The following is a 24,331-nucleotide window of genomic DNA, read 5'->3' on the forward strand; positions in this document are numbered from 1 at the left end:
ATTCTTTGTTCAACTTGTCTTTCTATATAAAGTCTTCAACAAATTCTGTCTTCTATAATGGTCACGTTTCTCTTTCTGCAGCTCAGGGAAGAATATCCCATTTAGGGAATGTGAGTGTATGAGTATATTAAGTCTGAGACAAGATGTCTTCCTCTCTGTGCCATTTAGCAAAGCTAGGAAGACTTGCACTCAACAAAGTGGATTTGCCAGAAAAGAGAAAAAAGAATCCAGGAAAGCAGATTAGCTGGAAGAATATAGCATGCATTATTTTGTGACTAACAAAGGAAAAGACTGTGCATAAGAATAAGAAAGGCACAGAAAAAATGCCCTTAAGCCTTAATAAAAGGGAAATCAATTCAGGAGTTATTTTGTAATACTCAATATGGCTATTTGCCCTTCCTACAAAATAAAAATACATGTTCAAACTGTAAATAGACACAAAAATTGAAATAACCAAGATGCAGTAGAGTTTTAGAGAACTGGGCTCTAATGTAGTGGTCCTACCACTTTCTAGTAAGTAATCATGCAGTCAATTCAACAAGCATTTATTAAGCACTTACTATATATTTCAGGTGCAGCATGTAGATGGTGCGGTGGATATAGCACTGGGTTTGGAATCAGAAAAACTCATCTTCCTGAGTTCAGATCTGGCTTCAGATGCTTACTATGTGACCTTGCGCAAGTTACTTAACCCTTTTTGCCTCCCTTCTCATCTGTAAAATGAGCTGGAGAAGAAAATGGCAAAGCACACCTGTATCTTTGCCAAGAAAACCCAAATGAGGTCACAAAGAGTCAGACATGACTAAAAATGACTGAACACATATGTTAGGCATTGTGCTAAACATGGGATCCAAAGAAAGGCAAACACAGTTCATGCTCTCAATGAACTAACTCATAATCTAACAAGGGAGAAAACATGCAAACGAATGTCCTCTATTATTCAACTGCCTTATCATACATAGGGCTTTCAAGGATCAATCAACAAAACACCAACCTTGAAAGGCACTACAATCTAGACAGCTGGAGGTGCCAGGTACGTGAATTCCTGCAGATATTGCTGGACATAAAACAGCATCAGTCAAATAATGGGGAGAGTGTAGTTACTGGACCTGTGATTGATGCTGAGAACTCCCAGCTGAGGAAACTTTACCAATGCAGATGAGTACCTTCGCTGTAACCTATAGTCTTGGAGAGATTCCTAGAGCACTGAGAGAGGTTACGACTTGCCTGAGGTCACACAGCCAGTATATGTCTGATGTAGAATTTGAACCTAGGGCTTCCTACTTTTGGAGACAACTCTCTAGCCATTACACCATACTGCCTAAATATCAAGGAAACCTCTAACGTTTCACATCTCTTCACCATTTCATTATGTTAAACCCATTTTACATTGCAAGAGCCTTTTGGAATTGAAGTGTATTTTTTGCATCAACAATGTACATCTTTCTATAAAGTCTAAACAATAATTACAATCCTTAACCAAAAATTCATTTGAGTCCTTAATTTAACCTGACATTAAACTAACTACTCTGAGAGGCAGCTTCCAAAGAAATCTACTTCCCTGTAGAAGCTTATAACATTATAAAAAACAATATACAGAGGCATAATATATACAAGATGAGGAAATTAAGTCTATTTAAAATGGAAAGTAAATATTTACACCAAAAGGAAGTCAGTGCATTCTAAGAATAGGAAATATAAGTAATCATTTTCTAAGTTATGTTACTTAATAGTAGAAAAATATTTACTATTAGAATTATTTTAAAAATTCTTTTTATTTAAGCAGTGACTGAGTTCATGTGGCTGTTCTCATACTAATAATAACAATCTTTATTAGTTTGGCATATAGAGAGAACACATAAAATTTCAAGCAGGAAAGACCTTAAAATCATGTCATCCAGGAATGGGGAACTTGATGCCTCAAGGTTACATGTGACCCCCTAGGTCCTCAAGTACAGCCCAAACAGTCTGAATTCAATCACAGGGCTATACTTGAGGGCCTATTGGCCCCAAGGCCACAAGTTCACCACCCCTGGTATAAGCTTCTCTTTTTAAACATGGAAAGACTGACAAGAGAGACAAAGAGAATTCCTCAAAGTCACACAAGTAATTGTGCAGAAGACAGAATTCAAACCCCTCTTATAAAACTATAAAGTTCCAAATACAGCATTTTCTTCTATTCACTTACATTTACAAATAACTATGTTAAAATCAAAATAATTTCAATCAATCAATCCATCAAAAAAGTATTTAAACATTTACTACGTGCAAGACTCACTTTGTGCTAATGACTAGGGATATGAAAAAAAAGTTTTTAAAAAGAGTCTGTGCCCTCAAGGAATTCATATTCTAATGGGGAAAGACAACATGTAAATAACTAGGCATATAAAAGATATATGTGTGCATGTATGTATAGCATATGTGTGTGCATTATTTTACTTCTTATGCTCACTTCATTTTGCATCAACTCATTTATATCTTCCTAGGTTTTTCTGGAACCACCTATGTATGCATGTGCGTTTGTGGAAACTGAGATCACAACTACCATTTTTTACATTACATTTTTTTAAGGGAGAGGCAGAGAGAGAGAGACTGACTGACTATAAGGAAAGTAATCTCAGATCAGAAGGCGTGAGCAATGAAGAAGACCAGGAAAGGATTCATGCAGAAGTTGGAATATGAGCTAAGACATGATAAAAGCCATGGAAACCAAGAAGCAGAGGTGAAGAGAAAAAGCATTTCAAATTTCAAATTCAAAAGCAAGATAGAGGAGGAGTGAGTGGCATATACCAGTAAGAGCATAAAAGCCAGTGAAGTTAGAGCAAAGAGTGGATGGAGATTACATTTTTTATTAGAAATGTGAGAAGGAGGCATAAATGCCAATCAGATGGCTTTATCTTTAATACAGGAAGTTTTGAGCAGTCAATGAAGTTTATTAAGTAAGGGGGGGGGTGGCATGGATTGACCTACGCTTTAAGAAAATCACTTTGGCAACTTAATGGAGGATGTATTGGAAGGAAGAAAAAAAGGCAGGGAGACCAAATGGAAGGCTATTACAATAGACTGGGAGAAAAGTGAAAAGGTCTAAGCTATGATGATATGGAAGCAGAGAGAAGGGGGTGTATACTAGAAATGTGAAAGTAGAGACAAAAAGTGGCAAGAGAGTAGATATATGGGGTGAGTGACAGTGAAAAGTAAAGGACAACACTGAGGTTGTACGTCTTGGTGACTTGGAGGACAGTAGAGCCCTTGATAGTAATAGAAAAGTTAAGAAGAGGGAAAGATTTGGAAAGGGAGAAGGGAAAAGTAAGGAGAAAGAGATAATGGGTTGTTTTGGATATGCTGAATTTGAAAAATCTCCCAGACATTCAGTTCAAGATGTGCTAAATGCAATTGGCAATGTAGGACTGCAACTGGAAAAAAGCTGAAGCTGGATATATCAATATGACAATTATCTCTACAGAAATGATCATTGAACCCAAGACAGCTGATAAGATTACCAAAAGGGATTTTGTGTGAGTGTGTGTGTGTGTGTATAATATATATACACATATATGCATATATACATATATATACCTACATATACATACACACATCATAGATCATAGATAGAGATATGGAAAAAGAAAAGGAGATTCAGGACAAAGCCTAGAAGGACAGCCACAGTTAGTGACAGTGACAAGGATAAAGAATTTGCAAGAGAAACAGGAGCAGTCAGATAGCTATGGAGAAATGTAACATTATAATCTGGAAACGCAATGCAATAAAATATATGATATCACATATAAAAGTTTTCCTGCTATAATTATACCCTTAAAATTTACTTACCTCTATCAGGACCACGAAATTACATTAAATTCTGTATTTAAGTATAAATCATACTAAGAGATCAAAGACCAAACAAGAAGCCATATGCCTTTGACGAAAGATCTTCCTATGCAGAACCAGCTGTTATTCCTGACTGCATCATTGCTACTTTCTTATATTGGCTCCTAAGGAGGTAGGTCAGAAAAACTAAATTATCAAAAAAAAAAATCATTTGGTAGTATCATGGTAGCCTGTTGTTCCGAGTAGTGTTAGCAAAAAAAAAAAAAATTACATTCGTGAAGTTAAAACAAAAACTATGGCGCAAAAAAAAAAAAAATGTTAGTTGCCATCTCAGTTTTCACAAACACTGATGGTTGAAGTAAAGCGAGAAGAACCAGGAGAACAATCCATACTGTAATAGTAATATCATAAAGACAATCAGCTGTGAAAGACTTTGTAACTGATCAACACAATGAATGACCCTCGCAATTCAAAAAGACTCATAATGAAAAATTCTATTCATACTCAGCCCTAGATTAAGAATGCATGAACTAAGAGTGCAGATTGGAGCATATTTTTTTCCTCCACTTTCTTGTTTTTTTTTGAGGGGGGGAGGAAATATAACTAACATAGAAATTTGTTTTGTATGATTTTATATATGTAATAGGTTTCGTGTTTCTTGCCTTCTCTATGAGTAGAGAAGGAGAGGGAAGTAGGAGACTTTGACCTGAAAATATACTAAAATTAAATTTTAAAAAACATATACTTTGAAGTTGATTCGTCTTTTTTCTTACTCTGTGATTCCGGTGACAACATTTTTCATAAGGCATGGTGATAAAAGTAATCCTTGGGGTTTGTGGATATTTGAAAACTCATCTAGAAGTGAACATACCTTTGCAGCAAAATGCTGAACCAGTATTTCTAAGTGTACAAGGAGTCTACAATATAAGATTCCATTCCATTCATTTAAATTATAATTTATCTTCTAAGATATCATATCATAATTTTTACAAATTTTCCATGTCACAATTTTTAAGTCCATGAACAGATTAAATTATTGTGTACATGAGTATGGGCAACAAAACAATTTTCTATATTTTAAATTTTATTTAATTGTTCTATAACAGAAAAAATTATTTAAAATGTGTAATTTTTAATAACCCAAGAGGGGTTAGGCTAATGTCTATAAGAGCAAAGAATACAAATCAAATACAGGAATATAGGTTCTATTTATTGTCCCATTACTTTGAGGAGTTTGATCTGCTAATCTCAGAAAAGCATCCTTTCAGGCACTTTGGGGATTAAAACATTTAATGAGTACAACCTAATCTCAAAAAACTTACAGTACAGTTGCAGCGACATGGAAACCCCAGAGGAATTTTGAATGGAAATCATTTGTTAGTCAAAGAACACAAGCCTTGTTTTATGAGTATCAATATATTAAAAATCATCAGATCTTAAGAGCTTTTGAGCTGGAAAATAATCCAATAACCATCTATCTAATGCCTTCCTTTTAAAGATGAGAAAAATGGAGTTCTGAAACATATGGTGACCTGCCTTCAGTCAAAGATGTAGGAAGTGGCAGAGGAAGAATTTGTAACTCTAGGTGGGACTTCCAAAATAATGCTATTAGACAAGGAAACATGCCACATTATGTAAGATGTGCAATTATAATTCAGCAAATTCAAATATTATATTCTACTAAGATAGAAATATAAGGAAACGAGATTTTTAGCTCAAATAAAGTTAACAATAAATGTGTGAACAGAACTCTAATTAATGAATTTGCTAATTGGTCCATAACACTAACAGATATACAGAGAAGTTCAATAACATATGGAGATCTTTTAGTAGCAAAATTACAGATTCACATCTAACTCTAATAATAAAATGAGTTATGCAACACTCAGTTCATAGACATTTTGCCAGACTGTGACCATACATGCTGGAATTAACAAATAAATTAAAATATTACCTTCCATCTATGACTGGTCAGAATCAGAAGCTAAATCCACACATTTTCTTTAGAGTTCTAATTGCAATTTTTACTAAAAAACCTCCTTAGCTCATTTCTTGGTCTAATGTTTCATCCACATATATTTTTACCACAAAAATTAAATCAGATTAAATGAACAACAGCTTGTGTGTGTGTGTGTGCATATTAAAGGTCTAATATGAACCAAAAACTTTGTTAAGTACATGGGAATACAAAATTACTTTATGATCCCTCTCCTCAAAAAGTCTGTAATCAGGTTGAAGAGAAAAAAAAATCCAGATTATCATGATTTTAGGAAAAATAATTTATAAACTTCATCTATAATTTAAGCTTTTTAATTTCTTACCCAAATTAAGTTTTCTATCCTATGCCCAAAGAAATCTGATTCACAATTCATCTTCCCCACCCAAATATACCTGTTGATCTCATTTCATTTCCTTCAATCAGTTTACTGCTAAAACTTTTTATACATGCAACTCGCAAAGCTAGGTATATAGTACATACACACACACACACACACACACACATTCTCAAAGAAATTTCTTCCATTTTTCCTAACATTCTTTGAAAATTCCCCTCTTCTCATTTGACAATGAGATTTTTCTACCCAAATCCTTTTTTGCGTGTTACAGGAGATCTCTGTCATATCTACAAGTTTGGGAAATAAAAATGGAATCATCTTTCAGCGAGTGCCTTGAGTTTCCTGAATGTGTCCCTGGGTCTTTCTTGTAAATCACAAAATAGTCAGATCTACAGTAGAAAGAGGGCTGTCTCTATTTATGACTTCTGCAGTAAAGGCCTACAATAGTCTTTCAGATTCTCAAACACCATTACCACATCCCTCCCTCCAAGTCTTTTCTTCAGGTTAAACACTCCAAGCTTTTTCAACTAATCTTCAATTGTCATGATCTTCAATCCCTTCACCACTCTGATTACTCTCCTTTGGATATATTCCAGTTAATCAACATGCTTCCTAAAATGTGATGCCCCCAATCTGAATTTAATATTCTATATTTGACTCAACTAGGGTCCCATCACCACATTCATTCTGGTCACCATGACCCTGTTAAGGTAGGTGTAGGATTGTATCTACTTTTATTGTCACTATATGTAGCATATTACTAACATGCTGAGTTTGCAGTCCAATAAAATCTCCTATGTTTTTTCTTTCTAAATGTTTCACTTTTTAAACTCTTTTTAAAAGGACTGTCATACAGTATGTTTCTCATCCCATCTGCACCCATACAAATAGAACATTCCTCTGTTACTGAGATGTAAAACAAATTAACACTTTTCCATGTCTCAAAATGTATCATTATTAGTCAGTCCACTGCTTCTTTACTGAGAGGAGGAAGGTATGCTTCACTACCATTCTTCTGAATTCAAGACTGGATATTGCACTGACTGGTTTTCTGAGGTCTTTCAAAGCTGTTTCCTTTACGTAGTGTGGCCATGATAAAAACAGTCTCTTAATTCAACTTCATTCTTCATCATTTCCTAAACATCTTCTCATGTTTCTATGGATTCTTCATATTTGCCCTCCTCATAATACAATAATATGCTAGTATATTCAGACATCACAGTTTGTTCAACCATTCTCTAATCTATGGGCAACTGTTCTCTTTCCAGTTCTTTGCTACTACTACTACAAACAAATCTGATATATATATTTTTATATACATGAGTCTTGTTCCTCTATTTTTAAATTGATTCAAGTATAAACCTAGTAGTGGCATTATTCATCAAAAGGTAAGTACAGTTTAATGAATTTTTTTAAACTCTACTTCCAAATTGGAATAATTGACAGTTCCACCAACAATGCCTTAGTATTATCTTCCAACATTCTTTATAACTTTTACCAGTTGTACTCTTTGTCATTTTTGTCACTAATGGATGTGAAGTAAAATTGCAGTATTTTAATTTGTCCAGATATTTTTTTTACAGGAATGATCATGTGGACACATTTTCCTCAACATGAACAGACAGTTAATTTTTTTAACAGTACAGAGCTTAACATTGATCCCTAAAAGACTAGAACATGTGATATTTAAATATATTTCCCAACTCTAAGATTCTACATTTCTATTAATTAATTATGATACTAAACTATGTTCATGAATATATAGACTTCATAATTTACTAATCACATAGCATGGTGATTCAATCATAAATTAGAGGGAATATTGCTAGCAATTTTTCCCTTTGCAAAACTATGTTTTTCATTCTACTTTCTAAACCAGACCTTAATCTATCATTTTAGCAAACTTGTCTAAAATTTCTCAACATCCCTATTTTATTACTAAAATATGTCCAATTACAAGTGAAACACAATTTTCACAAGTATAACCCTTCTTCTAAGTGGCACCTAGGTGATGCAAGAAAGCAGTTGGATGACACAGAGAATAGAATGTTGAGCCTGGAGCTAAAATGCGAGTAAAAATATAGCATCCGACTCCTCCTAGTATGTGGCCTTGGGCAAGTCACTAATCTGTCTCAGTTTTCTCAGTTACAAAATATGAATAATAAAAGCACTTACCTTAAAGGGTTATTATGAGGTTCGAGTCAGATCGTATTTGTAAAGCACGTAGCACAGCGTCTGACACATAACTGATAAATATTTGTTTCCTTCCTGCCTACTTATCTGAAAGGCAATTTCTTCTTTGCTCCTCCAATTTGTTTATGATGTAACATTTTATATTTATATCATATAACTATTTGGATATTATCTTGGTACATGGTATAAGGTGCAGTTCCAAGTCTAATTTCTTTCAGAACACTTTCCAATTTTTCTAGAAGTTTTTGTCAAATATTGACTCCTTCTCTGACCAGGTGGTGTCTTTGGGTCTACTAGGTTTGCTTGCTTTGACATATTAATGAATCTACTCTGTTCCAGTGAGCGCTCTCTCCAGTATTAAACTTTTTTGACGAATACAGCATACTTTGAAATAAGGTCATGCTATTCCCCCTTCCTTCTCATTTTTTTTTCAATTATTTTCTCTGAGATTCTTGACATTTTATTCACCTATTTGAATTTCAGTGCTTTTGGTTTTTCTAGCTCTATAATTATTTGGTAGTTTGATTGGTATGACACTAAGCAGGTAAATTTATTTCTATAGTATGATCATTGCTACCAAAATAGATGAGGTCTGCCAATGAGCAATTAATAATTGTCCAATTATTTAAATCTACCTATATTTCTATAAAGAATGTTTTATAGTTGTATTTATATAGCAGAGCTCTTGTGTCTGTCTTGGAAAAGTAGGCTTCCAAGTATTTTATACATTCTATCTCTATCTAAAATAGAATTTCTCTTTCTATTTACTTCAACTGGGTTTGGTTTTTTTTGGTTGGGGGGGGGGTTTGGTGACATACAGGCATGCTGATTATTCTCACTTCATTTTAAACTCTGCAACTTTGATGAAGTTATTTTTTCAATTAATTTTTATGTGACTATCATCATATCATCTGGAAAATTATAATTTTATTGTTTCTATGCCTTTGCTTATTCCCCCAAATTATTTCTCTTACCTTATTGTTATAGATTTTACTTCAAGAACTATATCAAACAGTAGTGATGACACTAGAAAGCCTTGGGTTACCTTAATTTCATTGGGAAAACCTCTAGTTTACCCCATTTAGTAAATACTGGCTCTTAGTTTTAGGTAGATAATGGTCACCATGTTATGCCAAGTATTATTTGTTTCCTATTCCTGTTTCGTAATTTTTTTAAAAGAAATTGGTGCTATATGTTGCCAGTGCATGGCACAACAAAGCTTGTTGACTTGACATGATTTTGGATGCTCTTGATATAAATATGATCTATTTTGTTTACAGTTTTCCTAATATTGAACCAACATTGCATTCCTGATTTAGATTGAGGTTGGTCATAGTTTTTATATAACCTTTTCAAAAATACTGCTAAAGCACCTTTACTCAGATTTTATTTAAATATTTTGATTCTGTACTGTATTGTGTACTCCTTTTGTAGGCTGGTGAAGTCTATAGATTCCTTTGATCATTTTAGATGTAAAAAATACACAGAATTACAAACAAAATTAATTATACTGAAATTGGACCCCAGGTTAAAAACATCTGGTGTATAATTTTCCTTTCTCCGTTTCACCTCCCCCCAGTATAAGCATAAAAAATATATTTGTATCAGAAAATGAATCTGATAATATCTTTTCCTTTCTTAGTTTTGAAAATAATTTATCTAATATTAGAATTGTTATGTGAGTGTTTATAAAAGTATATTTATGAATCCAGCTGCTGCCTTTTCTTGATATTGAGTGCTGTATACTTCAAGGATCTCACAAATTGCAAACTTTCAGTGCTCCATGTTTAACCTGCTCCTTTCCCTTTTCACAGCAGCAGCTATGTAATCTACCACTCCTTGACATGGTACACAGTCACAGGTCTGAACTATGATCCCATTTCTTACTGAAAGTCTTCTATATACATAATGTACAGTCCACACTGTATCCATGATCAAGCTACAGGGTCTGAGGGACACAACTGGTCTTTTTAAATGATATTTTCCCCTTTACATGTTAAAACAATTTTAACGGGTTTTTTTTAAGTTTTGAGTTTTCAAATTCTATGAGTTTCAAATTCTATCCCACCCTCTCACTCTCTTCACCCTCTTCCCTGAGATATTAAACAGTTCAATATAGGTTAGACATAAAACATTTTCATATTAGTCATTTTACACAAGAAGGAAAGAGAAAGAAAGGGAGGGAGGGAGGAATGCCCTGAACAGTATTCAGACAATATCAGTTCTTTCTCTGGTGGTGGATAGCATACTTTATCATGAGTTCTTTGGATTATTGTGGTGCTGAGAACAGCTATAAGTCATTCAAAGTTTATCATTGTACAATATTGCTGTTACTATATACAATGTTTTTCTGGTTCTGCTCACTTCACTTTGCATCAGTTCATGTAAGTCTTTCCAGGTTTATCTGAAATCTCCCTGGCTCATCATTTCAAATAGAACAATAGTATTCCATTACATTCATAGAACCACAACTTTTTCAGCCATTCCCCAATTGATTGGCCTTTCCAGTTTCCAATTTCTCAATTTCCAATTCTTAGCCACCAAAAAAAATATTTCTGTATAAATAAGTCCTTTTTCTTTTTTTATCTCTTTTGGATACAGATCTAACAGTGTCATTGCTAGATCAAAGTGTATGCAATTTTATAGACCTTAGGGAATAGCTCCAATTTGCTCTCCAGAATGGTTGGATCAGTTCACAACTTCACCAAAAGTGCATTAGTGTACCAATTTTCCCACAACCCCTTCAACATTTATTGTTTTCCTTTTTCTTTTTTTTTTTATTTTTTATTTTTTTAAATTTTATTTTATTATTATTTTTTAATGTTTTACAATCACTGCCATAAAATTAAGATTTTATCCCCCCCACACCTACCCCACCCACTGCCCCCCTCCCTCCCCATGACAGCATACAATTCTGTATAGGTTCTACTTATACTTTCCTACTGATTACGTTTTCACTATAGTCATGCTATGTAGTCGAACTAAAATAAAAGGAAGAAATCATATAACAAATCAAAACATGATGCACAAAAACATACACACACACAAGCATGATCTGCTACATTCTGCGAATGACTTCCATATTTCTTTCTCTGAGTATGGAAGGCATTTTGCCTTAGAAAACCACCATTGGGATTTTTTTTTAAATAAGTTCTTACGTTATTATGAAATTCCAAGTCTACCAGAAAAAACTCTCGCACACTGTGGTCGTTGCTGTGCACAAAGTTCTCCTGGTTCTGCTCCTTTCGCTCAGTATCAGATCATATATGTCCTTCCATACCTCTCTGAAGTCTTCTTGTTCATCATTTCTTATGGCACGACAGTACTCCATTACATTCACATACCATAATTTATTCAGCCATTCCCCAATTAATGGGTATCCTCTTGACTTCCAATTTTTGGCAACTACAAAGAGTGCTGCTATAAATATTTTTGTACATGTGGGACTCTTTCCCATTTTTATGATCTTTTGGGGATACAGTCTTAGTAGTGATATTGCTGGATCAAAGGGCATGCACATTTTTGTAGCTGTTTTCCTTTTTCATCTTATTCACTAATCTGATGTTTGTGAAGTGGTGTCTCAGAGTTACTTTAATCTGCATTTCTCTAATCAACAATAATTTAGAGCATTTTTTCATGACTATAGATAACTTTGATTTCTTTATCTGAAAGTTGACTGTTCATATCTTTTGACAATTTATCAACTAGGGAATGACTTTATTCTTGTAAGTTTGACTCAGTTCTCTATGTATTTGAAAAATGAGGCTTTTATCAGAAATACTTGCTGGAAAACTGAGGTACAAAACTGTTGACTGGGTTTTCTTACTCCCTGCAAAGTTTGAAGCATCAAACCCCATCTTTTCATCTGCTACTTATTTTTCCTCTGGCACACAGCTATATATTGCATTGCTTCTTCCTACTCTGCCATCTTTGCAGATGTCCCAGATGTTGAGACTTAAACATTATCATGAAGCAGGTTGCACGACTGCTAAATTAGTGTTTCATATGTCACCTTGGCCAAGCAGTTCTCTCCAAGTCCATGTCTTCTGCCAAACCACATTGAGGATTAGTCCTACTGTTTATGGTCTTCATCTCCACCCCAGAAACTCCTGCTACAAGTCAATTCTGACTGGGGGACCTAGTATCTTCAACCTCTCAAACTCTAGAGGCTAATTCCCAGGCTAGAAATATCTCAGTACCACCATTTGGTCACATGTTCAAGAAAGAAATAAAAAGCAAAAAAAAAGACAGATGGGTCCCTAGGCTAAAGCTCAGCTCCCCTTGCTGAGCCCTGACTTTATTAGCCATATGTCCACAGCTGCCATGTTGCTGGAATGGAAGAAAGGGTGCCACCCCTGCCCTACTAACTTTCCGGAAGTCTAACAAAGTTCTTGACCTACAAAACAGTCAAAGGAAAGGACAAAACAAGAAACTGTCCACACTTTTTAACTGACACTGCACTCTATCCTCTTACTACTATCATGGAGGAACAAGAGAAAATACAGGGTTTTCTGTATCATACCAAAGTACCAAATCCTTTCAGCATTAAGCCACATTTCTCCAAAGCGGCTACGTTCATGCTCAACACTTCACGGGGTGTTTCCCAAGTGGAGCAGACAGGAGTAGGAGGTGTTGTTTACCCTCCATTTCATAAGGATTTTTTTTAAAAAGCTCACAAAAGAACAACTTCATTTTACATTCTCATTTCCAAGGTTCCAATGAGTTCTGTAAAGAATTTCTTCCTCAGCTGAAAGAAGTAAAATATTTGGTTGTCTTAGGCAGTGGGTGGATTCTTTAACAGTCTATGTCCTCTTGAGGATATATAGTTCAATTTCAATTGGAATATGTAGGTATAAATCATTATTACAAAATATAAGGTTTAAAGGATATAAATTCTATGGAGAAGAGAGAGATAGACAGAGACAGAGAGACAGAGATAGAGAGAGAGTGAGAAAGAGAGAAAAACATTAGAACATTTGTGTGCATCCATCCCTAATGTCCCCCTTCGCTATAGTCCAGCTGTCTATTAGACATTTCAAACTGGGTATCCTTTTACATGAGCATCTGAAACTCAATTTGCCAAAAACTGAACTCACTACTTTCTCCCCCATACTCCAAACTTTCTCTCTTTCAAAATTCCCTATTTCTGTCAAAGGCATCAACATTCTTTTCTGTCTCCCACATTCATAACTTCACCATTGCCTTCAATTACACTTTCTCATTCCACCTTTCCAAAGCACTGCCATTTCTTGTTGTTTTTTTTTCTAGAACATCTGTTGCATGCAACCCCTACTATCCACTCTATCCACTGCTACTATAACCATATCTCAGACCCTCACCATCTTTCACCTAAATTATTGGAACAACCACCATACTGGTCTCCTTGCCTCAAGTCTTTTCAATACTCTAGTCCATATTACATACTACTAATTTTCTTTAAGCACAGATCTGACATGTCATTCCCCAATCAATTAATTCCAATGACTCCCTATTGTCTCTAGATTAAGATATAAGTCCTTGAGGACAAAGTCAAGATGGCAGAGTAGAAGCAGGGACCCAACTGAGCTCTCCCCACAAACCCTTCAAAAAACCTGTAAAAAATTATTCTAACCAAATTCTAGAACAGCAGAAGCCACAAAATGACAGACTGAAGCAAATTTGCAACCCAAGGTAGGCAGGAAGGATCTATTACACCAGGCTGGGAGGGGAGCAGAGTTTGGCGTGGGACACGCTGGCATGGATGGACCTGGAGCAGGTCTTAGGGGACTGAATCACTGGCTGCTGTGGTGGTTCCCAGACTTCTCAACCCATAAACACCAAAGACAGCTTAGAAGGGCAGCGGGAAGAGTCTCTCACCTACTGAGAGAAGAGCATGGCCTGCCCCAGCCCCAGGGCAGTGACAGCCACTGCCAAGGCTGCTTCTACAACCCTCCACTTAACAGAGCTCAAAGGTCAAGTGGTTGGCTGGGAAGATGAGCAAACAGAAGAAAAAAACAGACCATGGATTCTTACTTTCTCAATGAAAAGGTATTTTTCTCATGTCATTAGTGATGAGGAAGATAAAGGGATGCAACCATAAGAAGCAAACAAAGTTGAGGCTCCTATATTCAAAGCCTCCAAGAAAAATATGAATTGGTCTCAGGCCATGGAAGAGCTTAAAAGGGGTTTTGAAAATCAAGTAAGAGAAGTAGAGGAAAAATTGGGAAGAGAAAAGAGAGCGATGGAACAGCTTGCTAAATGAGACCCAAAGAAATGCTGAAGAAAATAACACCTTCAAAATTAGACTAAAGCAAATGGCAAAAGAGGTCCAAAAAGTCAATGAGGAGAAGAATGCCTTAAAAAGCAGAACTGCAAATGAAAAAGGAGGCCCAAAAGTTCACTGAAGACTTAAGGGAGCTATCTATAGTTTTCTAAGAGGCAGAAGTGAGAAGAGAGGCGTTTGTGCCAGTCATGGGACACCGATTATACAAATACACAAAAATAGAAGATGGAATGCCATACATGAGAAACAATAAGGAGGCCAGTTTGGCTAGACCATAGAGTACATCAATGGGAATAATGGGAGATAAAGTTTTTTTAAAAGTGGCTATAACCAGATTTGAAGGCAACAAGTTTGCCACCAGGCCTGGTGTCAGGAAGATCTGAGTTCAAATCCATCCTTAGAGGTTATTAGCTGTGTTTTTCTGCATCTGTAATATGAGTTGGAGAAGGAAATGGCAAACCACTCCAATATCTTTACCAAGAAAACCCCAAATGGGGTCCTAAAGAGTCAGAGGGGAGCCCACAGCATACAATGCAGTGCATCTAGCACAGCAGAGCAGAAAGGCCCCAGGGAGGCTTGAGGCAGCAGCAGGCGGAATGGCAGAGCAGCAATCCAGGGCAAAAGACCAGCAGAGCCCAGCGAGTGACAGCCACTGAACCGCAGACATCAGCCTCAGCAGCTCCTGAGACTTTCAGTCCGCAGATTAAACATCTGTAAGTCACCTTTTTGAACTTCAGGGAGCCAAAATGACAGAGTGAATGGTAAATGTTCTCTCCTTCCCCCTTGATGACCTTGAAAGAACCATAAAATATTTGCCCAGAAAAATCCTGGATCAGTGGGAACAGCTGAGGGGGCAAACAGTCTCATAATGCCTGAGGCTAGGAAAATAGTTAAGGGGGATTCCTCTTACTGTGGCAGAGGCTAACCGGAAGGACAGTGGACCCAGGGAGGTGGAAACTCACACTAGGACCCAGGTGAGCCTCAGCACTAGGAGAAGAGATCAGGGAAAGTAGAAAGAATCCACCGTTCACCTCCCAAAAGGGATCCCAAACTAAAAACACCAAGAAATATTGTTGCCAAATTCCAGAACTATCAAGTGAAGGAGAAAATACTACAGGAAGCCAGAAAGAAATTATTCAAACATCAAGGAGCTACAGTCAGTATCACACAGAACCTTGCAGCTTCCACATTAAAAGATCGAAGGAACTGGGATCTGATATTCCATAAGACAAAGGAGCTGGGATTACAACCAAGGATCAACTACCCAGCAAAGTTCAGCAAAACATTTCAGGCAAGAAGATGGTCATTCAACAAAGTAAGGGATTCCCAGAACTTCCTGACAAAAATGATAGAACTTAATAGAAAATTCACCTTCAAATGCAGGTCTCAAGAGAGGCATAAAAAGCTAAACAGAGGGAAAAAAAAGAAAACTTGTTACTCAATTTGAGCAAACTGTTTCTCTCCCTATAAGAGAAGATGATACCTGTTAATCTTGAGAATTGTACATCTACTATGAAATATATAAATATGTATGAAGTAAATGATGTGATGATACAAATATGATTTAAGCATGCAAGGGATTGTAACAGGAGGTGTGAAAAGGAGGAAGCAGAAAATGGTAACTTACATCACAGGAAGAAGTACAAAATTACAATAGATGGAAAGAGGGGAGGGAAATGAGCATTGTTTCAGAGGTACTCTCATCTGATTTGGTTCAAGGAGGGAACAATAAACTTAATTAAGCATATAATTCCAACTAGCTCTATAGGCAATAGGAGGAGAAGGAGGAAGAAAGAGGAGTGGAAGCTAAACGGGAGGAAAGAAGCAGTAAGGGTAAAGGGGAGTAAAAGGGAGGGGGGATGAAAGAAGGAAGGGAAAGTTGCAGGAGGTGGTGATGAAAAGTAAAAACTATTGAGGAGGGGAAGGGAGATGGGAGAACTAAAAGCACACATGGTGGGAAAGAGGATGGAGGGGAAGACACAGATTGTAATCATAACTGTGAATGTGAATGGAATGAACTCTCCCATAAAATGGAGATGGATACGGATAGCAGAATCAATTAAAAGCTATAATCCAACAATATGTTGTTTACAAGAAACACATCTGAAACGGGGGAATACACACAGGGTAAAGGTAAAAGGTTGGAGCAGAATATACCATGCTTCAGCTGATGTAAGAAAAGCAGGGGTAGCAATCCTAATCTCAGACAAAGCAAAAGCAGAAATAGATTTAATCAAGAGAGATAAGGAAAAAACTATATCCTGCTAAAAGGCACCATAGACAGTGAAACAATATCATTACTAAACATGTATGCTCCAAGTGGTACTGCATCCAAATTCTTAGAGGAGAGGTTGGGGGAGTTGAAGGAAGAAATAGACAGCAAAACTATACTAGTGGGGGACCTCAACCTCTCCCTCTCTGAATTTGATAAATCTAACCTCAAAATAAACAAGTCACATGAGACTATTCAGAATATTTTTCTGTGACTGCAGATCACACAAAACAAATAAATAGCAGGTGAACAGAAAGAACTCAATGGCATTGCAAGAAATCATTGATGGCCCTACTATATTAGAGGTGTCAACTGTCCTACAAATGTGACCTGACCAAAAATGTACATCTCGCCACAGGTGTGCCCAAGTCATATGTTTGCTCTTGTGTACCACTCGACACCTGTACTCTGGCCCAACATGATCCATATGTATGTATCCTTCTGCACATATGATCTGGCTACACATTTCATATGTATGTGATATACAAGTTCTTCTTAGATACGCCTACTCTTCTCAATGATGGTATATGTATTTGTGGGGAACATGACCCATTGTTATGCAAAAAGATTCTATTACTATTTTTCTTATTAGCTTTTAATTGTGACTTCAAGTTGCCTACTGATAAAACTATCAGGGGTCAATTGATTTACAAAGTTAAAAGAATGACTTCCAATTTGGTTGGTTACAATGAACCCACTAGAAAAAGAACTGTTTGCCTAAATATAAAGTATTAAAGAGAAATGGTCAGAAATCTTGTAGGCTATTCACTCATTCTTACATGGGAGTTTGTGCACAAAAGATAATAATATACAAAATAATAATACACAATAATACAAAAAAATACACAAAAGATAATAATTTTTGCCATTTTAATGTTATTATCTATATGCTCACCTAATAAAATTACTCATAGATTCATGTAGTTATTGTGTGATATGTATTGTTATTCATGTGGTTATTATAGAATATTTAATATAAAGGCATTACTAAAACCTACAGGATATTTAATATAAAGGCATTACTAAAACCATCTTCATTTAAAGGAATACTTTAAGTCCTAAGTGGTGCTTTATGTGGAGAATACATAGTAACTAACATATACTTCCATAGAGTCATCCTAATTTTAAAGAAACCTAACAGAAGACAAATACAATGACAATACCAGCTTTATTTTTACATTGTTACCATAACCAAACCACTAATTTATTTGCTTTTTGTACCACAGAACTAACCAGTTATCTACTAAAAACACTGGAGAACGTAGGAATAAAGGGAACTTTCCATAAAATAATAAGCAGTATCTATCTAAAACCTTCAGCAAGCATTATATGCAATGGGGATAAGCTAGATGCATTCTCAATAAGATCAGGGGTGAAACAAGGATGTCCATTATCACTACTATTATTCAATATGGTACTAGAAATGTTAGCTGTAGCAATTAGACAAGATAAAGATATTGAAGGAATAAGAATAGCCAAAGAAGAAACTAAGTTATCACTCTTTGCAGATGATATGATGATCTACTTAGAGAATCCCAGAGATTCAAGTAAAAAATTACTTGAAATAATAAACAACTTTGGCAAAGTTGCAGGTTACAAAATAAACCCACACAAATCTTCTGCATTCCTATATATTAGCAACAAAGTCCAACAGCAAGAGATAGAAAGAGAAATCCCATTTAAAGCTAGGGTAGACAGTATAAAATACTTAGGAGTTTACCTGCCAAAACAAACCCAGGGATTATATGAACACAATTACAAGACACTTTTTGCACAAATAAAGTCAGATTTAAGTAAGTGGAAAAACATTAGTTGCTCATGGCTAGGCCGTGCTAATATAATAAAAATGACAATTCTACCTAAATTAATTTACTTATTTAGTGCCATACCAATTAAACTATCAGACAATTACTTTCTAGAGCTGGATAAAATAATATCAAAATTCATTTGGAAAAACAAAAGGTCCAGAATATCAAAGGGACTAATGAAAAGGAATGCTTGGGAAGGTGGCCTAGCGCTACCAGACCTCAAACTGTACTATAAAGCAGCAATTATCAAAACCACTTGATATTGGCTAAGAAACAGAGAGGTAGACAAGTGGAATAGACTTGGCACTCAAGACGCAGTAGGCAAGGAATATAGCAACCTTCTGTTTGATGAACCCAAGGACCCCAGCTTCTGGGATAAGAACTCACTGTTTAACAAAAATTGCTGGGAAAACTGGATAACAGTGTGGCGGAAATTAGGCATAGACCCATACCTGACACCGTACACAAGAATAAAGTCCAAATGGGTACATGATTTAGGTATAAAGATTGATACCATGAATAAACTGGAGAAGCAAGGAATAGTGTATTTATCAGATCTATGGAGAAGGGAAGAATTTTTTACTAAAGGAGAGATAGAAAGCATTATGAAATGCAAAATGGATAACTTTGATTACATTAAACTGAGAAGTTTTTGCACAACCAAACCCAATGCAACCAAAATCTGGAGGGATGTAGTAAATTGGGAAAGAATTTTTACAGCTAAGCTCGGGGATAAAGGCCTCATTTCTAGAATATATAGAGAACTGATCCAAATGTATAATCATACAAGTCATTCCCCAATTGATAAATGGTCAAGGGATATGAACAGGCAATTTTCGGAAGAAGAAATTAAAGCTATCTATAATCATATGAAAAAATGCTCTAAATCACTATTGATTAGAGAGATGCAAATCAAAACAACTCTGAGGTACCACATCACACCTATAAGATTGGCAAACATGACAGAACAAGAAAATGATAAATGCTGGAGAGGATGTGGGAGAGTTGGAACACTAATTCATTGTTGGTGGAGCTGCGAGAGCATCCAACCATTCTGGAGAGCAATTTGGAACTATGCCCAAAGGGCTACAAAAATGTGCATACCCTTTGACTCAGCAATATCGCTACTAGGACTGTATCCCCAAGAGATCATAAAAATGGGAAAGGGTCCCACATGTACAAAAATATTTATAGCAGCACTCTTTGTAGTTGCCAAAAACTGGAAGTCAAGGGGATGTCCATCAATTGGGGAATGGCTGAATAAATTATGGTATATGAATGTAATGGAGTACTATTGTGCCATAAGAAATGATGAACAAGAAGACTTCAGAGAGGCCTGGAAGGACTTATATGACCTGATGCTGAGTGAAAGGAGCAGAACCAGGAGAACTTTGTGCACAGCAACGACCACAGTGTGCGAGAGTTTTTTCTGGTAGACTTGGAATTTCGTAATAACGCAAGAACTTCTTTAAAAAAAAAAATCCCAATGGCGGTTCTCAAGGCAAAATGCCTTCCACACTCAGAGAAAGAAATATGGAAGTCATTCGCAAAATGTAGCAGATCATGTTTGTGTATGTGTAAGTTTTTGTGTATCATGTTTTGATTTGTTATATGATTTCTTTCATTTATTTTAGTCTGACTACATAGCATGACTATAGTGAAAATACACTCAATAGGAAAGTATATGTAGAACCTATACAGAATTGTATGCAGTCGTGGGGAGGGAGGGGGGTAGTGGGGGGTAGGTGTGGGGGGGATAAAATCTCAATTGTATGGCAGTGATTGTTAAACATTAAAAAATAATAAAAAAAATAAAAATAAAAAATAAATTAAAAAAAAGAACTAACCAGTTATAAAGTATCTGTACTGTACAAATTCAAACAAAATCATTCACTTTTACCTTCATAGTTTAGGGGAGCTAGTTTTTACTTTCAGCTTTCATGTCCATTTTTTTCAGGTAGAATAGTCAGTCAAATAAAACCAATGTAAGCCTCCAATAGCTAATAACTCAATCTTTCTCCCTCTTTCCTCCACCTTGAGTAGACTAATTTATCATGAGAGGGATCAATATAACATAACCAGCAGACAGAAACTGAACTGGATATTCCTGTTAGCTGTCTGCAAAAGTACTCTTGTACTCAATTCTACGGGGCTCCTGACAGTCCTCTTCTCATCCCTGGCACTGGGGAGGGGGGCGGGGAATGTCGCTGGCATGATGGACACAGTATGACAACAACAACACAAGTTCTCAGTCTGTTTTGCAGGATTTTCACCTTTGCAAGGAGGTGGCGTGCAGCATCAGGGAAGATGGGAGATTGGAGAAAAGCAGCACATTGTCAATGAAGGCAGAATGTTGTTCCAGAAACATAAAAATCTTATGGATTCAGAATTAATTAAACAATGTATAAATGAATGCACAGCACGAATTGAAACAGGACTGCATTACCAGATCCCACATTCAAGGCAAGTCACCTTTCTCCAAAGACCCTTACTCCCTTACAAAGTTGTGGACTTCAAACCCAGGAGAAGCTAAGGAAACTTTCCAAACCATTAAGTCTCAAGGCGCAGAATGAAGTTTCTCAATCCAAGAAATAAGTTTTCTCTACGAACTGTGAGCCAGGCAGGGTTTAAGCACAAACTAGATGATCAATCTTTTCTCCTTGACTTATGTGCACAGAGAAAGGAAGGACAAAGAATATAAAGTCACTGCTACACTTTCTCTTAAACACTCAGACTTGGGTCCTTAATCTCACAACATTAATTTATATGTCGTTCAATTTATCAGTACCACTGTGTTGCTACTAGATAAGAATATACTAACTCCCATAGATCATTCCTAATCATGATTTTAGTAACATCTTAGATGAGTCTGAACATAGTAAGAATTTGGTTTAAATTTAAATTTTAAAAATTAAAATTTTGTGGTAATAATATAACTATATACACAGAGGAAACTGCAAAATAGAGACATGGCAGCACCTGTTAGCAGCTTCTCTAGGAAGTTGTTAAAATTATTATGATAATTATACTAGCCTCAGACTTATGAATCTCTGTGGGCTTTATTTTGTTTTGTGTTTAAATTATGGATATATTTAAAACAAGATTTTTTATATTTTAGTAGTTCTACTGATATCCTTTTTTGGCTCTCTTGACTCAAAGATATACTTTTCATTAATATTCAAGTAGGCTAGTTTCTCTTTCATTACACTAGCAAAGTTGATCATATATACTCCAGTTCTGTCACCCTCTTAAATGCTAGTGGAAGATATCATAGTATCTCAGGGAAACTTTGTGGAGAAGGAAAATATCTCAGGTTTTCAGGATCTGATGTAGTGTATTTGATTCTATCCACTAAATGCATAAAATGTACAAACAAATTCTAAAACACATGATATAATTCTGTCCTCAAAGCCTCACTGCAAACTCATATTACAATAAGGTAAAAGTAATCACTATTCTAATTGATAACAAAACTGAAATTTCACAAGCAGAAGAACATACCTTATAAACTACAAGGCTAGGGTGATTTTTAAATTATGTACAAATAGGAAAAGGAAAATCTAGACCAAAAGGAGAAAGGACGATGCCTTTGTGACAAGCCAAGGTAAAACCCCATAGAGAGTCACTGTACATCAGTGTTTTCTTTTGTGTTCAAAGATTATTAAAATCTTCAATAAAAAATTGTTCATAAAAAAGTACTACTGTAGTCTGAGCAAATCAGATCCCTAGAAGATAAACCATTCAAAGGCAAGGATAATATATTCCCCAAATCATAAGATAGAGTTAGAAAAGACCTCAAAAGTCACTGAGTCTAACATCTGCCCAGGCACAAACTACATCATCCCCCATAACTAGCCATCCAACCTCTACTTAAAAGCTTCCATGATATAGTACTCACCACCCACTAAGGCAACCCAATCCACTTTTGAATACATTCAACTGGAAGGGAGTTTTTCCTTATGTTAAGCTAATATACGCCACTCTATAACTTCCACCCACTGTTCCTAGTTCTGTTACTTGATGCCAAGTCATGGAATGGTGGAAGAGCACTGCTCTTTCAGGCAGAAAAGCCAAATTCGAGTCATGGCCTTGACATTCACTACCTATTTAATCCTGGGTAAGTCTTTTAACATCTCTGTGCCTCATTATTTTCATTTGTAAAATGAAGTTACTAATTTGTTACTCACTTCATAGAACTAAATGTTAGGACAGTATTTTTTAATCTTTAGTTACTATATTACAGTGAGTTTTCATAGTTAGTGTTATTTTTAGATTTAGTCAGTTTGAGCCAGGTGATTAAAACATTGATAACAGACAGGAACTCTCTTATCATTTTCTTATTTGTCATGAAATTCAATTTTCTGTTTACCATTTTTATTCTATAATTCAAGCCTGAAAATCAGTATTTTTTCATAAATAACATAAAATCAAAATAAGAACTGTATTCTGCCTTCTTCCCACAATCCACTCTAGTGTGTCATGTCATTGTTTTGGAAAAGTTGGAGGAATGATGGTAGTAGAGTTGGATGAATTTGAAACAAATTACTAGTGTAAATGACTAGACTGAGAAGGAAGTGCAGTTGATAAATGTTTCAATATCAATTTGGAAACAAATTTCTGGTACAAGGCTTCATGACTCTGTACCTTGTAATATGGATCAAATATCTCGTACAAAGGCATGGCTGATGGCATGCTTATCAAATATGTCAATGACTTAAACCTAAAGTGATAGATAACATGGTATAGGGCAGAAAGAAAGAAAGAAAGATGATCCAAAATGTGCTATATTTAGATGAAAATAACATTTAATAGGATAAATGCAAAACCTTACACAGGTTCCTCCTGAAATTCAACTGTATCAAAGAGATGGTTAGTGTTTGTCAGACATGATGTCTTGGCCCCAGATTGCAGAATCACCATAAGCCATTTTATAGCAGCTACCTAATAGTACACCCTTAGACTTCTATAAAAGAGGAATATCATTGAGTAGGAGGATGACAGTCCTATTATACTCTTCTCTAGTCATTTCACATCTGGAAAATTATGTTCAATTCTTGGCAGTACATCATAGGACAAATAGATACAATGCCTAAAAGCCAGAAAATAAAAAATACTGGACCTTCAGGGAATGGACTGGTATTCCAAGATTGGGACCTCAGACACCAAACCAAATACCAAAGAATAAAGGCATTGAAAAGTAGACTTGACAGAGATCTGAGTGTATGCTTCACATATAGTATACCTTTTTGGTGTCATCACTTGCTATTCTGGGAAATAATTCCTGAACCAATGTCATGTGTCAGTTCAGATCAGTCCTTAAGAGAGCAAGACCTTGAATCCAAACTCTGCCACCACTACCCTTGACTCCCTACTACTTGGAAAGTAAACACTCCATCAATGCTACCTTCTACCATCATGGAATTATGGGAGATAAAGGTCCTAACAAATTGTTATTTGGCTTAGCAAATTTCTGTCTCCATTCTCCTCCAATCCTAATTTTTCAGTCTCCATTTCCTAGGGGGAAATACCCTCCCCTTTCTTATCTTCTTCTATACTTGTCCCTATCCAACTCAGTCCTGTCTTTTTCCTCTGCCCTCCCTTTTCTCTGTGTCCTCTGGAAACTCAAATAAAT

At 35.8% G+C, this 24,331-nt stretch overlaps 1 protein-coding gene and 1 pseudogene across 2 annotated transcripts in view; one reads left to right on the top strand and one right to left on the bottom strand.

Moving 5' to 3' along the window:
- The window catches only part of ENTREP2 (endosomal transmembrane epsin interactor 2), a 594,790-nt gene that overhangs the window by 493,332 nt on the left and 77,127 nt on the right, over window positions 1–24,331 (bottom strand). The window lies entirely within an intron of this gene.
- Window positions 20,926–21,337, top strand: LOC140508814 (LYR motif-containing protein 1-like; annotated as a pseudogene).

The sequence above is a fragment of the Notamacropus eugenii genome, chromosome 1 (assembly GCF_028372415.1).
Source record: "Notamacropus eugenii isolate mMacEug1 chromosome 1, mMacEug1.pri_v2, whole genome shotgun sequence".
In the NCBI taxonomy this organism is placed as follows: domain Eukaryota; kingdom Metazoa; phylum Chordata; class Mammalia; order Diprotodontia; family Macropodidae; genus Notamacropus; species Notamacropus eugenii.